This window comes from Meles meles, chromosome 4 (genome assembly GCF_922984935.1).
Source record: "Meles meles chromosome 4, mMelMel3.1 paternal haplotype, whole genome shotgun sequence".
Taxonomy (NCBI): Eukaryota; Metazoa; Chordata; class Mammalia; order Carnivora; family Mustelidae; genus Meles; species Meles meles.
Genome location: NC_060069.1, coordinates 156971728 through 156987227, shown reverse-complemented (window position 1 = coordinate 156987227; position 15500 = coordinate 156971728). Strand labels below are relative to the sequence as shown.

The window sequence follows — 15500 nt, the reverse complement described above, 5'->3', positions numbered from 1 at the left end:
TTTCCGAGCTTATACTTTGAGGAACCAAAGGTATCATCAGTTACAGCTGGCTACTTTTATGTTTCTAATTAATTTTAAAACTTGTCTTCTGATATATTCTCCTTAGCATTTTAACCCATCACTTGCCAAAACTGACTATCTTTTTATATAATTTTAATGTAATTTTTAATAAACAAAAACATGAAGTAAAAAAGCTTCCCCAAAAAGTATACTGAGAAAATTAAATAGCTTCACCTGTACTATCTGTGGCAGAAACAAGCGTCTCCTTCTTCCATAATTACAGCCCAGCCACGGCTGCCCAGTGAGGTTACATTTCCCAGCCTCCGTTTCCCCAGGGTATGGCGAGGGGACTAAATTCTCATGGGCAAAATGAAAGTGAAAAAAACGTGCGGTGTGCCACCTTCGGGCTTTAAGACGAAGTCTCTTTGTAAGCTGGGGAAAGGACAACAGAGAGAGAACCAAGCACACCTTAGCGTATGGTGGGAGAGAAGGAATTTGTGTCTCTGAATGATAAACTGACGCAGTACCCCTCACTAAGCAAGCCATTCACCTCCAGACAACTGTTCTCGCAGACACCCATTAGCTAGCTCTCAGTCACACCAGCTTAACTGTGCCCCCTAACGCACAGCTGTTTGTCTGACAACGGGAACTAACTCCCTCTCCCACCTCTGACAGCTGAGGATGTTTCTAATGTGGTCACGGTATTTGGTTAAAAAAAAAAAATCTGGACCCTGAAAGGCTCTTAAGAGATCATCTACGAGGGGAGACTGGGTGGCTCAGTCGGTTAAACGTACAGCTCTCGATATCATTGTCACGAGGTTCAAGCCCCGCACTGGGCTCCACTCTGAGCATGGAGCCTACTTAAAAAAAGATCATCTACAAAATACCTCAAAAGTTTGTAGAGAAGGACACTTAAGTCTAGGAGACTGAAAAACATGGCACTAGGAAGAACACTGGACCCCACACTCCTAACTTCCCAGTTCATTTTTCCTTCAATACTACACTACAGACTAGACTAAACTCACAGAAAAGAGGACACTTTTCAGAAGAACCTTTGGATTAATTTCATTCACTGGTTCAGCAAATACTCTATCCTAACAACTTGTGAGCCGCCAAGCCATGTGTTTTCAGGTAAATGCAGATTTTAGAGGCCTTCAGCTTTCTGGTTGTACTATACCTTTAACTCTCCTGAGCCTGCACAAATTACAGAGAAAACAAAACAAGTACACATAACTTTAACACTACTTTGAAGGACCCAGAAATACCCAAATCAAAATGTGGGAGTTTTCTTTACAAAATTATATTGTAAATTTCTCTTCCACTTCTCCTACTACTATCCTCTCATAACCTTCATCCCCAAAACACTTTTTTTTTTTTTGAAGACTTTAAGTAATCTCTACACCCAATGTGGGGCTCGAACTCACAACCCCAAGATCAACAGTTGCATGCACTACGAATGGAGCTAGCGGGCACCCCTGAAAAACGCCATTTGCATTTGTACCCAGCCCAGAGCAAAGGAAAAAGCCAGCAGAGCCAGAAAACGGCATTATTCCTACATTCCCTCTCCTTCCCAGTGAACAGGAACACTGGAAAGTCTGGCTTCTACCTCACAAAACTGCCCCCGCAGCCTGCACGAAATAGGAAACAAAAGCAGAGGGACAGTCCTCAGGCCCAGGAGAGACAGAATACCTCCTCTCCTGTGGCATATGAGGGATCCCGGTGAGTTTTATGTTCACAAGCTAAAGAACATGAAGAGTGTTTGCTAATATAAAGCTAAAAGGTTTCTAAATCCCAGAACGGAGTCCACTCAGCAGTGCTTTGTTCATAAAGACAAAAATCAATCTGCTTGGATGCAAAAGGCCAGAGTAAAATGTTTTTTCACTCTCTATACATTTTAAAAGAAACTCCATTTAAAGTCAGTAAAATCTTAGTATTAAAAAACATGAAGTCACATACTACAGCTTCCCAGGATGGGTGGGTGGCACAGTCCTGTGCGGCAGGTATGACTCAGAATAGTTCTTACAGGACAATGTTTCTCAACACTGTCCTGTTAAAGTTATTTTAAAGTGAAAATTATTCCCATTCGGGTGCCTGGGTGGCTCAGTGTGTTAAGCCGCTGCCTTCGGCTCAGGTCATGATCTCAGGGTCCTGGGATCGAGTCCCACATCGGGCTCTCTGCTCGGCAGCGAGCCTGCTTCCCTCTCTCTCTCTCTGCCTGCCTCTCTGTCTACTTGTGATCTCTCTCTGTCAAATAAATAAATAAAATCTTTAAAAAAAAAAAAATTATTCCCATTCACGGGGGGAAAGACTTAAATTTCTCCTTAATAAGAAAAATGAAACATTAGTGAGTACTTCGTCAGGTAGGGTTGACTTTTTTAGAGGGCCATAAATCATTGTAATACCTGATTTTTCACTCCCCCACACCCAAAAACAATTTTACCCTTGTGGGGGCGGTATTTCCCCCACGGAGAATGCATGCTGTAGGGCCTAAAAATACTGCTCTTCAAACTTTACATCACCCAAATCCCTTCTAACACTTCTGGATATGCTAAGTCTGGGGTCAGCTCCCCAAATCTGCATCTCATATGAAACTTTGCAAAGAACTGATTATACGGTCTATGAGCCACAATATTTCTGACATATTTCCATTGTAACACCTAATATCTAGTAACAGAATGACCTCAAAATGGAATCAAGATGAAAGCCACTTAAATGAAATAAAATGCTGTCACATCCAGGGCATTAAGAAAAAAGATCTCTTTGGGGGCAAAACAGTTGCAATTACAAAAGATCTGAGATTGTCTCTTTTCCTTCTCCTGTGCACAGAACAATCACAGGATTGCTGGAGAAAAAAACGCTGGGATGTTTTATGAATTGTAATATGTGCCCCAAAAGGAGGTTTATGTCACTTACTTCACCAAGTACATATTCATTCGGGCTTTCTATCTAGTAATTTGCTTAGGTGTAAATTGGATCTGAGCATCACAGAAAGTACTCATTATCTTTTCTTCCCCATCCCAAATCTGTATTTACAAACCCTACCAAATGACCGATACATGATCTAACTGAATTGACAAATTATGTTAGTACTATACAGCTATCTGAACACTTACAGCAAATATTGCATTATAAAATGAATTAAGACAGTAAGATTAGACAATGAGAACAAAAAGAACAGAAAAGTAATCTTTTTTCCTTTTTTCCCTTCAGAAAGATACTTGGAGGGCGGCTGGGTGGCTCATTTGGTTAAGCATCTGCCTTTGGCTCAGGTAATGATCCCAGGGCCCTGGGATCGATCCCCACAAGGGGTTCCTGCTCAGCGGGGCATCTGCTTCTCCCTCTTGTGCTTGTTCTCTCTCTCTCTAGTGCGCTCTCTCTCTCAAATAAATAAAAATCTTAAAAAAAAAAAAAAAGATAGATACTTGGTTTGTGTGGTGGAGTGTTCCTTGGTGGCCCCAATAAACCACTCTTGCCAGTGTCCACACCTTGTACAGTCTCGTCTGCTTGAATCTGGACTGGCCAATGACTCGCTTTGGGCCTAATCTGGTGAAGATGATACGGTGCCAGTTCCTTGCAGAAGGCTTCGGGGGCCCAGCAGTTTCTACTGTTGGCATATCTAGAATCCGGTCACCACCTCCAAAATCTAGTCAACCACATATATAGTCCAACTAACCCCAAGGTCATACTGTGAGAACGCCCATGCTAGTCCAGGGAAGCAGCCGTGTGGAGGAAGAGGCACCAGACACCGCGTGTGTGAAGGAGCAAGTCAGCTCAGACCTTCCAGCCGCAGCAGGTGCCGCGCGGAATGGAGGAAGAAGTTCTGCCTAAATTGGAGAATTGTGAACAAAGAAATAAAGCCACCAAGTTTTGCCCTGGTTTGATAAATAGCTGTAGATAACCTCAACATCTTGTATGCAAACAGATCTAAAGGAAAATTACAGTATATCTGTTTGTAAAATGTTTGAAAGTAAATACTCTACATCTTCTGAAATAAATTTATCTTCTTAAACAACTTGAAAAGTGCTGATAAATTCTGACATATTGTATTAGCACATTTCTTTGGCAAATAACTCAAGAGTCCCTACCAGATGGTTAGTAACGGAGAAAAGGGGGTCAAGACTCCATCTCCAGATTAGAGACCTGCAAACATACCCACAAACAGTTTACTTATTAAACTTCACGAAAAACCTACTCACAGATGACCTCTTTCAGAGTATATCCACCTAAGAACAGAGCGGAGATTCTGAAACTGGTTTGTGTAACTACAAAGAGACAGCAGTGAGTAAGGAAGAGTCCTGGTACCTGCTATTAATAAATGACAATCATGGGTAAATGTAAATCTCCATTAATGAGTTCAGAGACTGAATATTATCACTATGTGCCAAGCATCCTGGATTACTCCCTCCACCACCAAAAAAAAGTCCTGCCCGCAGCCGTTCTATTTAGCAAAAGACCCCAAATATATGTAATGATTTTATAAGTACTTTCTACAATAAAGCTGTGCACAACGTAACACAAAAAGGAACTGATGAGAACACAGAAGATAGAGCTATTCTTCTCACCCCATTCCTGCCTCCTTCCAGGAGGGTTAGGAACGACTGAAGGAGAAGACATCTGGGATGAGTGACTGAAAGTATGGAAGACTTCCCCTGAAACCATTCCGCAAGGGCTAGAATTTAAACATTCTAATATGGGTTCCAGTAGGGCACATTTCTCGGCTTTTTTCCTCCAATGATTTCTAGTATCTAAATCGGGGCCTGCCGCAAGGCAACATACAAACATTTCTCAAATTTAGGTATGACCTTGGGCAATTCATTCAGCATCATTTATAAAAGACGAATAGTAGTGTACAGAGTTACTCTGAAAATTAAATAAGATACCATGTGACAGTATTTGGAAATGGTAACAGGCAAAAACAGTTTGGGTAGCATTATTTTAGAGGAAGTATTATTTGCTTATTTAATGCATCAAATATGCCAGGATCTGTGCTCTACAGAAAATGTTATGAAAGTGCAATGTGCTGAAAGGAGAAGAATGTAACACATGTGGGGAAATGTAAGCTACTTAAAGAGCTCTACATGCGACAACTACAGGAGGCTGCAGAAAAAGATCTGAAAAGTAAGCAGAGGTACGAATGTAAAGAGAACCTAAATACTGTAATACACTGGGTCTTCATTGCATGGAACCGAGAATCATGGAGGACGACAGGCTGTGGAAGAGCAGAATCCGGGTGGAAGCGGAGCAGTGCAAAAAGTCATCACAGACGACACTGATCTGAAAGGGAACTATTCCAGCCTCAATAAATACACAGTCGACACAGAGGCTAATCCAGGCATTTACCTCTGTTCTCTCACGAAACTCCACTGAAAATAAAATCAACCTAAAATCAGTAAAGAGTAAGGAAACAAGAAAGGAGACGGTGATGGGCAAACAGGTTTTTAGCTAATGCAGACGACATGGACGGTGGTAGCAGACTCAGCAGAATGAAGCTACAGACTAAGCGCTGAGCCTTGGACATCTCAAGGAAACCAGCTAACGTACACCAAAACCTGGGAAGGCTCAGGACACACATGTTCTCTGGTTCCGTCCACTGAAAGTCAGGGAGCATGCACCCCATAACAGCAATGCGCATACCTAATACATCTTGGTTGCTAAATGCCATTTCCATGAAAAAAAAAACAAGAGCTTCAGGCAGAGTTCTTAATATGGCACACCAAATGCACGAACCATAGAAGAAAAATTGACTAAACTGAACTTCAGGGAGGCCTGCCTGGGTGGCTCGGTCAGTTAAGTATCCAACTCTTGATTTCGGCTCAGATCATGATCTCAGGGTCTTAAGACCAAGCCCCATGACAGGACCCAAACTCAGCAGGGAGTCTGCTGGAGATGCTCTCTCTTCCTCTCCCTCCGCCACTTACTTCATTTTAATGAACGAAGTTCATTAAAATTCAAAACTTTTGCTCTGGGGGAAAAAGAAAAAAAGAAGACTGCAAGGAGGATGAAGCTATAAGCTACAGACTGGGTGAGAACATGCGCAGACCACATAGCCAACAAAGACACTGCATCTAGAATATATGAAGACCTTTCATAATTCAATAGGAGAAAAAAACAGTCCAATCAGAAAATGGATAAAAGACACGAGCAGATATTTCACCAAAGAGGAGACAGCATATAAGAACAAAAAAAGATGTTCAACATCATCTGTCATTAGGGAAATGCAAATTAAAACCACAATTACAATATCACTACACCTAACAGAACACTAAATGAAAAACATGGATAACACCAAATGGTGAGAAGGAGATTGAGAAATGGGATCCCTCATACAATACTGGTGGGAACAGAAAGTGGTACAGACGCTCTGGAGAACAGTCTGGTAGCTGCATGCAATATTAAACATGCATTCACCATATGACCCAGGATTCACACTGTCAGCCATCTACCAGAAAACGGCAAACTCACGTTTACAAGAAAACCTGTACTCAAACGTTCAAAGTGGCTTTATTCATATTATTACACAAAATATTGGAAAACCTAAATGTCCTGCCATAGGTGAATGGCTGAACAAACTTGGTCCATCCGTAAGATGGGATACTGCTCAGCAATTAAAAGAAATTAACTACTGATACACTCAACACCAAATGGGTCTCAAGGGTATTACACTTAGTTTAAAAAGATGATCTCGAAAGGTTACATTATAATTATATGCTCCCATTCATGTAACATACGGAATGGAGAATAAACTAATGGTTGTTGGGGTGCAGGGAATACAAACGGGTTGCAGAGCAAAAAAAGAGTTCTTTCAAAGTGATGCAATGCTCTATTATCTTGATTGTGGGGGTAGGTGCACAGATCTATACACAGTATAAAGTTATGGCACTACATACACACACACACACACACACACACAAATGCAGGTTTAAAAAACAATAAAAACTGAAGAAGGTCTGTTGTGTAACAGAAATGCACCTGATACATCCATTTCCTGATTTTGCTATCTTACTAGGGCTACATAAAACTCACCATTGGGAGAAGTTAGAGGGTACCTGGGACTTTATACTATTTTTGCAACTTCCTGTGAGTTTATTTCAAAATAAAGGATTATTTAAAAATAAAAACAAGGCTCCACAGAAAATGGCCAATTCCAATTCCAAGGCTGAGACAGAAATTCAAGATAAGTCTGGAAAGTGCTCAATATGATGGAGACATGCCAAAAGGACACAGACACCAACAGTGCCTACCACAGTAGAAGGAGATTCTACTGACAAAAGCCTGGAGAACTGGAGCTTTAAAGTAAATAACTACCATTATGGATTATCACTCAATGCATAAAACAGAAAATCAGGTACCCATAGTGATATAAAGTAAGTGAATAAATTAGAAGTCTGATTACTAATGGGATATTTTTACATAGTCTCAAAGTACCTCTACACAAAACACATTAATTAAAGGAAGTAACTTCAGAACAGAAGAATTCTGAAGGCGCCACCGTAATCAAGTGATCGAAGTGAATATTATCAGAATTAGGACGACCTAAAATCATATGCCACATGTAGTTGGCAGAATAAAATCACCCTCTCCCCCCAAGATGACCACATTCTCATCCTTAGAACCTGTGAATAGGTTACTTTACAGGGCAAAGGGGAATTAAGGTTACAGAAAAAAATAATTTGCTAAGCAGATGACTTTAAAATAAAGAGGTTATCCTGGATGATTCCAGTGGGCCCAGTAAAATCACAACAGTCCTCAAAAGTGAAAAGGAAGGAGGGAGATGGCAGCACGAAGTGAACAAGGCCCAAAGCTGCTGCTTTGAAAATGGAAAAAGGGGCCATGAGCTTAAACAGGGAGCCTCTACACACTGAAAAAGCAAGGAAAAACATTCTCTTGCAGAGTCTCCAAAAGAAACGCAACTTGGTTCATACCTTGATTTGAGCCCAGTTGAGATCCATTTTGGATTTCTGAATGCCAGAACTGTACTATAATAAATCCGCGGTTTTTAAGCCACTAAATCTGTAGTAATTTGTTATAGGAAAAACAGAAAGCCTGTAATACACGACATAACAATGCAATGAGAAAAGTATAGCATCACTTGTATGATATTCCTGCAAAGATGCCTAACATACCACCTAATATCAAGACACATCAGGGGCACCTGAGTGGCTGAGATGGTTAAGCCTCTGGCTTTGGCTGAGAGGTCACGATCTCCGGGTCCTGGGATCAAGTCCCATATTAGGATCCCTTCTCATGGGGAGTCTGTTTCTCCCCCCCCCAACCGCTCCCCACCTCATGCTCTCTCTCAAATGAATAAAAATCTTAAAAAAAGAAAAAGAAACAAACATCAAACAAACTCACAAAGTGGGTGACTATAAAATAACAGTCATTATTATGTTATTATATTATTACAGTTATTTCTTTTAGAAATAACTAAAAGAAATAACTTAAAGAACAATTGAGGAACTGTTCTAGATCAAAGCAGTTGAAAACACATGACAATAAAACGTTTAAGTAATCCTAGACTGTATCTTTTTCCCATAAAGAACACTCCTGGGACAACGGCCACAACACGAATGGAGTCTCAGGGATCAGACAGCTGTAATATATCAATGTTCACTTCCTGTCTTTGGTGACCGTATGGCTGTTGTGCAAGAGAATATCCGTTTATAGGAATTATGCACTACAATATGCAAAAAAGAAGAGACATCATGTCAACAACTTTCTCTCACGTGGATCAGGAAACAGAAGTTACTTGCATTATACCTGCAACATTTCTGAGTTTGCTTCAGTAAAAAAGTAAATAAAATAAAGGTAGGAACATCTCAAATTGCAGCCCAAACTCCACGCAGGCTGGCAGCTACCATGTCTCCAAAGAGACCAGGGCCATACTCTCTGGGGGAAAATGAAGAGAGCCTCTATACCTGGAGATACCAAGCACAACAAAGAATGGTTTTGAAGCATAAGACTAAAAAGAGAATCCATTAAGAGACTTCACACAGAATGTGGACTCCAGTTCCCTTCCCCAGTTCCTCCTGCAGAACACCAGCAACAGGAATATATATGTTCCTTCTCCCCCAGGCGTGGGATTTAGTTTCAGTCTGTCAACATCCAGAATGCTGGAACCCTGGAATGAAAGCACTGGGGATGCTCACATTCACAGTTCCCTAACCTCCATCCTAAGCTTTCTGTGACCCAGCAAGCCTCACGCTCACAAAGAGCTTCCATCAGCTTTATCACACCCTACTCTTAAGTAAAAGCCACGAGCCCAAAATTGGCCAAATATGTGAGGAAAAGTGCCAACATGAAAGACAGAAATCAAAACAAGCAGAAAAACCAGAATCCAGAATAAATGGAGACAAAGCCATGAAGGGGGAGGGGGAGGTATTAAAATGTATATCAATGTGCTTGAAGAGGTAAAAGAATACATGTATCTATGAAGTAAAAACAAAATGCTAATAAAAGAAAAAAAAGCAAGTAACAAAAGACAACCCTGATGAAAGATAAAAGTTGAAAAACATCTCCCAAGAAGGGTGAAGAATCAGAACTAGAAAAAGACAAAACAAAAAACAAACAACAACAAAAAAAACTACTAGAAAACAGACAAGATAACAAAAGTGTATGTCACTTGAGAAGACCTAAGAAGCCACCAAGGAAAGTATAAAGATCTAAAGTATGCCAGATCTAAAGAGTATGTTATCTCCGAAGTAAAAGGTTGTGTCCTACACAACGAAACTACCCATGCCAAAGCACATCACTGCAAAACTTCAGAACGCCAGAGATAAAGAACCGATTCTTCAAACTTCCAGATAGAGAACAAGAACAAAAAAAGGTGGGGGAGGTGTCACATTTTAAAAAAAGAAGTTTACTAATAAATTAATGGATGCATGCAATACTTAATGGCTGCAAAGATCAGCGAGTCAGATCCATGACCCATGTAGTATTCTCCCCCACCTACCACTCCCCTCCCCAAGAAAAAACAGAAATACTTACAAATGGAATTTTATCAAGCCTCTACATCTTACTACAAAGTACCAGAAAATCCAAGGGACAGGGGAGCCTATCAGTGAAAGCACAGGGATTCACTCAACAACATCCAGACTACAGGAAAGACAAGACGGATGATCAGTTTCTTCAACAAATAAAGGAGGAAAAAAAGATGCAGAGAGGCAGCCAACACACTGAAAGGAACTTAAGAGATCTGTCAATCAATAACAAGTTATGGACCTTACTTAGAGCCTGATTTGAACAAAGTGTTTAAAAAAACTTGTAATTATGAGGCAATCAAGGCCATCCGAACTCTTACTAGATATGTGAAGAATTACTGTTAATCTTTTTAAGATATGACAATGGTACTGAGATTATAGTTTAGAAATCATTCTTCAGAGCTACATACTGAAATATTCACAAGTGAAATTATGTATCTGGGTTTTCCTAAAAACTCAAACGAAGAGGGGCAGACAGGAATACAGGGTTTTTTCTAAAAGTGGCCATGAGTTGATAAATGCTGATGCTAAGCGATGCGTACATGGAAGTTCATTACATTCTCCAACTTGTCCACACTTTGGGTTTTAATCGAATGCAGAATACAAATTCTATCTGCTATATGAAACTAGAAGGCCATGAAGTAATACAATTCAGAGTTCTCAGTAAAAACTATATTCAAACTGCAATTCTGTACCCAACCAAAACTTTTAATCACCAGGGAAAGCAGCTGAAAGATACTTTCAGACAATGTCTCAAAAATTAACCTCTCATGCACCCTTTTTCAAAGGAAGTACTGAAAGTTGTACTCCAGCAAAATGAAAGATAAAAACAGGAAAGATAAGGGTCAGAAAACCAGGAAACAGGAGACCTGAACCTGCTGGGAGATTTGCAAAAACACCACTGAGCCCAGAGAGCAAGAATTTCATACAAGTGAGGCTTGATGAGGGTCCCCTAAGAAGATTCCTAGGAGGAGAGGACAGGAGTAGGGGACAGGACAACTAGTTACCTGGTATGTTTGTGCAGAAAACTATATTGAGAGGTTACTGTAATGTATGGGAACACTTAGTCACAAGGACCTAGAAAACAAAGCAAACGGAAATACTAGACAATTGTTAATTCAAGGAAAAACAAAATTATACGAGGGAAATGTAATCATAGTATACAATGCAGCTCCATGGTGAACATACATAATCATAATTAAACACTGAATATGCTTAATGAAAAATTTTAATGATAATGGGTAGATGGAAGAAGGAAAGTGTAAGACAGGTAAAATTTAAAATTAAATATTTACCTACCTTAACAGAAAGTCAATAAATAATATCTAAATTTTAAGTTAAATACAAAATCGGGTCAGGAGTGCCTACTCAGCCTCCAACCTCCACCTTCCTTTGTAACAGAAGACGGTACCGTCCAGGACCCATTCCGCACACCACCTCCACCGGGCACGTGCTCAGGGAAAGCACGGCCAGCTCCAAGATGATGCCCAACTGGCCTAAACACAGTCCCACTTCCTTTCTAGTGAGTGTTTCAGAAACAGTCAGATACCACCACCACCACCCCCCAGGAGACAAGTCTGCCAAAGAGTTTTGAGGCAGAATTTCCACATTCTCATATATCTACAAGAACAAGTTCTCTCTTCTTTCTCTGGACACTACTGAGTCTGGATACAACTCCTCAAACTCCTGCGACCTTATCCCTCTGTGCATGGAGCCAGCCCAGGACTCGAGGGGAGAAGGAAAAACTGGCTACCTGAAGCCATTGTTGCGCCACCCAATCAATTAGCCCTGGAGCCCATCCTATCTAGATTTCCGCCTTCGAGCTAAATTCTCTTATTTAAAGCCAGTTTGGGTCAGGGCCTCCATTCGTGCATCCAAAAGCATCCTAGTCTGGTACAGTAAGTGTATCAGAGAGGTAAATACAAGAAACAGCTCAGAGTTGAGGTAAAAGAGCTTACCAACTAGTAGGCAGAGCACACCATGCCATGAATGTTCCCGACATGCCGAGATCCTCTAAAGACCTCCGGACAACAGACCGCCTCCTCTATTCTACCATGTCCGTGCAGACCCCGCGGTGACAAAGTTTGGGAAGACCTGCTCTGGGGAAAAGGAGAGAACTACTGAGGGGTATGCCTGGGGGCAGCTTTTTTCATCAGAAACCTTTCAGCGGTATTCAGTGCATGTTAAACTGAAAATTCTTAACAAAAACTAAAGCAGTAAGCAGAAAAGAGACAGAAGATCCGATCGGGGGAGAGGCCATTAACAATAACACGAAGAAAGAACTTAATTGAAGACGATTTCAGAAACAAAACTCAAGAGGGGTAATAGAGTAAATTTAAAAGTGACAGGAGACCAGGATGCCTGGGTGGCTCAGTCAGTTAAGCGGCTGCCTTGGGCTCAGGTCGTGATCCCAGGGTCCTGGGACTGAGTCCTTGCTCAGCAGGGAGTCCGCGTCTCCCTCCACCGTGGCCTGCCGCTCCTCCTGCCTGTGTGCACGCATGCCCTCGCTCCCAGACAAATAAATAAAAATCTAAAAATAAATAAATAAATAAAATAAAAGCGACACAAAGGAGAGGCACAGAGACTACAGGGATATTTCTTCTGGGGGAACAGAACTCCATTAAATCACACAGAGTGAAAACCTAAGACTACTTTTTGTTGTGCATGTCACTGGTCGGATTACAATAGCTGCTATCCACCAAACTCTGCTCAAGTTTTACATGTACGCTGACCCTTGAACAACACAGGTTTGAGCTGCATGGGTCCGCCTACCTGAGGATTTTTTTTCAGATAAGTGTATCGGAAAAAATCTTTGGAGATTTGTAACAATCTGAAAAAACTCAGATGAACTGCACAGCCTAGAGATACCGAAACAATTAAGAAATAGGTATTACTGTAAGAATACAGTATATAACATATAACATTCAAAGTACCTGTCATCAACTACTCATGTTTTGTGTAAGGCTTCTGATCAACAGTAGGCTGTAAGCAGTTACGTTTCATGCGGATTTTCAACTACACGGGGGTCAGCACCCCTAATTCCCACACTGTTCAAGGGTCCACTGTAATTCAACCTGGGAAGCTGAGACACAGTATAAATCATACCAGAAACCCAACAGTCAGCCATGTATCAAGCGCTATGCAAGGTTCTAGTGCTAGTCACAAAATGCACAAAAGATACATGGTTCCTAGAAATTAATCTAGTATATGCTAAAACATATCCACAGAAGCAATACAGAGTAATAGTTAAGAGTGAGGGCTGAGCCTGTCTGGATCTTACCTCACCAACCACTAAGAGAAATTACTCCAGCTCTAAGACAAAATGTTATCAACCATTATCTGTCCTCCATCCCAGCACCTTACTAGGTTGTGGTATGTGTACGTTTACAGTGTACAGAATAGTAAGCTTAATAAAGACTGCCCTCCTAAGGTAACAGGGGAGAAGGGGGTTCGCTATGACATGCTAACGTGCACAGTGAAGCTTCAGAAGGTCGCTTCTCCAAATCTATTTCCTGCACGCCACACAATCTCAAGCAGCGGCCGGCAGAGCACGTTTACAGAGAAGAGGAGCTCCCTACTATGTTTTCTGCTTCTGACCCACTAGGACTCATTTTTATTAATGGCTTCATCCCTTCAGCCTCTAAGTTTGTGTGTGTGTGTGTGTGTGTGTGTGTGTTAACTATGTGTTTTAACTACTATTTAGTGTCCATTCTGCAAACCCTTACAATCAGTTATGCCTCAGTCTCCCCTGCTAGACCCTGACAGTCTTAGAAACAAGAGGGAACAGTTTTTGGACTGACTGCTCCAGAACCTGGGAGAACACAGATGGTTCGGTGACACTGAAAATACCCCTGAAAGAAACACATGCATCTCAACCACGTTCTTTGTCACTCAGCAAACTTACCGAGTATTCTTTGTGCCAAGCCCTGAAGACACAGCCGTGAACAAAACAGATACAACCCTTGCTCTCAAGCAGCTTAGTCCAAAGGAGGCAGATACCAAATAAATAAATAAATAAATAACCCCACAGCTATAAAATTCAGGTGGGACATGTGTAGAGTGATGAGAAGGGAAAGTTCAGGGTGTTTTAAACCTAACCTAGACAGGATGGAAGCAGGAGTCAAGGGAAGCAGGGAAGGCTTCCCTAGATATAGGACATCTTAACTGAGACTGAAAAGATGAGCAGGAGTTAGTAGGACAAAGTCTTAAGTGTGTTATATGCATTCAATTCCTCTTCACAATACTATAAATAGTAGCGACCTTGTTACATAAATGGGAAAACTGAGACTCAGAAGTTTACTGAGCTGGGAAAAGACAGGGCTAAGATTCAAAGCCAGATATCTGTATCAGGCTCCACAGAACTCACTATGCATCGCTACATATTACGGACAAATTCTAAGATGGGTCCTAGGACACAGACTCCTACTGTTTGTGCCCCTGTGTAGAACCTTCCTCTTGACCCAGGACACCTGACTTGCTTTTAACCAAGAGTATACAGGAAAGGAGACAGGATGTCACTTCTGCAGGTAGCTCCATCTGTCCTGTGAGAAGACACTTTACAGTCTTTGGTAAGTGGCGTGTTAGAAAGAACCACACCGCAAGGAACTAAGGGCTAACAGGCAGTAACAAACTGAGGTCCTCAGTCCAACAGTGCACAAGAAACCAAATTCTACCAGCTATCAAGAGCTAAGAAGAGATCGTTTCCTAGTCATACCTCACATGATACCACAGCCAACATCTTGACAATAGCCCTGAGACCCTAAAACAGAGAACCCAGCTAAGTTGTACCCAGGCATCTGACCCCTAAAACGTGAGATCATAAATGTATGTTTTAAGTGTCTTTATTTTTTGTTACATATCAAAAATAACACACTGTTGCATAATAAAGCTCTTCCATCATATCCCAGCACGCTTTACGGAAATACTGATTTTCAACTATTCTTACCTACACATCAAGACAAATTCAAGTAGCAGTCACATTTTGTACAAAGATGTCAACATTAACCACAATCTGATCCCACGTTTTACAGCAGCCACTTGAACAACCTGTCCGCTAATTCCATTATCTCTGTCAATTCTGCCTGTTTTCTCTTCTGTGTCTTCAAATTCACTGATCTTTTCTTCTGTAATATCCAATCTGCCATTAATCCATCCAGTGTATTTTTCATCTCACATATTTAGTTTTCATCTCTAGAAGTTTTATTTGGGTCTCTTTTTTACCTTCCCTGTCTCTACCTTTTTGAACATACTGAATACAGTTAAATAACTGCTTTAATGTCTTTGCCTGTCCATTCTAACACCTGTCAGTTCTGGGCTGGTTTCAACTGACATCCAAAGTATAAATTACGTTAACCTGCTCTTACACATATTTAGTAATTTCTGATGGGATGCCAGACATTTTAAACTCTTAAGTGTTGGGTTTTGTTGTATTTCTGTAAAGAGTGTTGGACTTTGCAGGCAATTACATTACTTACCAATGAGTTTGCTCCTTTCAAGGCTTGTTTGCAAGCATTTTCCAGCTAT

General features: G+C 41.0%; 1 protein-coding gene across 8 annotated transcripts in view; it reads right to left on the bottom strand.

The window, feature by feature from the left end:
* DYRK1A (dual specificity tyrosine phosphorylation regulated kinase 1A) overlaps positions 1-15500 on the bottom strand; it is a 151860-nt gene that overhangs the window by 120091 nt on the left and 16269 nt on the right. For 2 of the 8 annotated variants that reach the window (XM_046001942.1, XM_046001939.1), the window contains exon 2: positions 11936-12071. The exons of 4 other annotated variants lie outside the window; for them this stretch is intronic. The gene's annotated coding sequence lies outside the window, so the exon portion shown is untranslated. Of the gene's footprint in view, positions 1-10984; positions 11055-11935; positions 12077-15500 lie in introns of all 8 variants that reach the window. 2 more of the 8 variants (XM_046001940.1, XM_046001941.1) reach the window with 2 other exon arrangements.